At 37.1% G+C, this 2,661-nt stretch overlaps 1 non-coding gene across 1 annotated transcript; it reads right to left on the bottom strand.

The window, feature by feature from the left end:
- Positions 1 to 468: 468 nt before the first annotated feature.
- Positions 469 to 572, bottom strand: LOC126007531 (U6 spliceosomal RNA). Its single transcript, XR_007495087.1, has one exon. It is a non-coding gene; the product is annotated as a U6 spliceosomal RNA (small nuclear RNA).
- Positions 573 to 2,661: the final 2,089 nt, after the last annotated feature.

Below are 2,661 nucleotides of genomic sequence, written 5' to 3'. Positions count from 1 at the left end.
TGAATTAAATCAGCAGTAGTTAAACCTCTCAAGAGGTTTTAACAAATTTATTAGTGACTCCATCTGGTCACAGATTTTGTTTTGGTGAAGGCTTTTGATTACCATTCCTAACTCGTGATAGGTCTATTCATTTTATTTTTGTTCAATCTTGGGGGCCAAATGAGTCCAAAATTTTATTGAATTCTTCCAGGTTGTCTTGTAATAAGACAAAAAAAATTTACAAGTAACATCTGAATACCCTTTGTAAATATGTAGTATCTGTAATAACATTCCCTTATCATTACTGATTCAGTTTATTAAGTTTCTCTCTCTCCCTTTTATTGTCAGTCTGCAAATTGTTTATTGACATTGTTTTTATTTAAGGCCAACTTTCATTTCTATTTTGGATTGCTTCTGGGTCTCCAATTTATTAATTTCTGCTCAAAGTTTTTATATTTCCTTGCACTTGCCTACTTTGGCTCATTATGCTGATTATTTTTCAATTTCTTAAGCTCTGTTATCCTTGCACAGGGGGCATGCTAATCTTCTCTGTATCGTTCCAATTCTAGTATATGTGCTGCCGAAGCTAGCACAAGCTGTGTTATTAAATTGTTTTTTTTGTAGACCTTTTCTTTCTTCCTGAAGAAATGCTTAAAAAGCTATAAATTTTCCTCTTAATACTGTGCTTTCTCTGTTCCACAAATTCTGATAATTAATTTCCTTATTTTATTTGTTTCTATAATTCTTTTGATTTCCTCCTTGGTTCTGTTTTATATTTGTGGGATTTGTCTTGATTTAAAGTAGACCCTTCATTCAGTTCTTTTTATAAGATTGATTTTAGTCTGTAGAGTTTAAGAGCTTTTGTTTATCCATGAAGCTGTGCATCTTTTTTTCAAACCTAAAAGGATGTCTGTCTCTGGGTGTCATTTTCATGGCCAGAAATTCATTTTATTAATTTTTTCACTGTGTCACACCACTACTTTGTGTCTAGAGAGCAGGTTGTTTTAAATTTTCTATATATTTTAAGGATGTTTCTTTGTATATAATTTTCCTTTTTTGATCTTGCTGCTTTCATTATTTTTCCTCTGTCATTTTCTTCTTGGTGACTAGGATGTCTTGGAGTGATTTTCTTTAGCTTTCTTTTAGTTGGGTATCCTGGATGTGGGTTCATGAATTCATCATCTCAGAGAATCTCTGCAATTATGTTGCTTCCTCAGAGGGGTTTTCTTTCTGCCTTTCTGTGAACCCAATGATTCTTAATTGTTCTTGTCAAATTTACCTCAAAGGTTTATTGATATTGTTCAGTTATTTTGAGATATTTTTCCATCTTCTGTTCATTTATTTTAAGTTCTTTTCCAACACCTTTTCTTATTTGGAGGTGTTATGCAGCTCATCTTTTAGCCCATTGTTTCTGTGCTCATCAGAGGTTACTTGTTAGTAAAGCCTTCACATTAGTTTTACATTTTGCCTATTCAGTATTTCAGTCCTGTTATTGTTGTTTGTAGATTTCTCATTTCTACTCTCATATCCTTTTGTGTATTATTGGCTATTCATTCCATGGTTTCTTTGAGTTTTTGAACGTCCTCCACTTTCCTCTCTAAAGTTATTAGAAATGCACTGTAAGTGGCTGATGTTAATTGAATTTTCATAACTACCATCTAAGTGTGGTGTGATTATGCATTGTTTCCCCATTGTGACCTTCTCAACGTGGTGATTTTTTTATGTGTTTTAGTGGGCTGGTTGACTCTAAGAAATGTGCTGACACAAAGCAAATAGGCAGCCATGGTCTTTTGGTGCACTAGCCTGATATTCAAGTTTCCTCTTTGATACCAAATGCTTCCCATCATTACTGTAGCTGCTACTTTCTAGTCTTACCTATTCAATGCCATGAATTTCTTTGGGTGCAGGAACTTCAGTTCAAAATACAGGATGAGACTAAGGCCCTGCCCGAGTCACCTGGGAAGGGTGCCAGTACAAGACAAAAGGATACCCAAGAAGATTGCTCCTGCCTCACTATCACTGCTGGCTGGCTGGTACTCTGCCATCTCACAGCTGCGCCACTACATCCAATATGGCCAGATGTAGCTACCTCCTGCACCACTTAGTCTTGCCTATCCTGCATTTCCTCCACATTAATGTCCATGTCCAACAAACAGATGGACCCTTGACATGCTCCACAGCTCCCAGCCCTGCCACGGACCAAGTCAGGGCACTACTCACAGCCAGACTCTTGTTCCTATGAATATCACCATGCAGCCTCTTACTACCAACATTGCCACTGTTGCTAACGGCAGCCACCACAGCCATTTTTTTTTCTCAGCAATCTCCCTGAGGGAAAATAAAGGTATGAAATTTGCTTATACAGAGAAGGATATGGAGATTATTTTACTGAGTGAAATTAGTCAGAAGGAAAAGGGTAGACATAGAACAATCTCACTCATTTGTGGGACATAAGAAAAAACAAGAAATAGTATGGTAATAATATCCAGATAGAGATAAGGGGCAGGAGTTCCAGCCTAGGGTAGGAAGTTTACCTCAAAAAGTGGTGAGGGCAGATAAAGAAGAGAAGGTTCTACTATGACTGGGAGAGTTGGAACTGATTGCCCTTGACAAGAATTCAGTGCGAAATGGGGAGAAAGAGACATGCAAGTCACCCCTCCATTAACAATAGTGGGAAGTACA

This window comes from Suncus etruscus, chromosome 4 (assembly GCF_024139225.1).
Source record: "Suncus etruscus isolate mSunEtr1 chromosome 4, mSunEtr1.pri.cur, whole genome shotgun sequence".
NCBI classification, from domain to species: domain Eukaryota; kingdom Metazoa; phylum Chordata; class Mammalia; order Eulipotyphla; family Soricidae; genus Suncus; species Suncus etruscus.
This window is presented reverse-complemented; position numbering and strand designations above follow the sequence as displayed.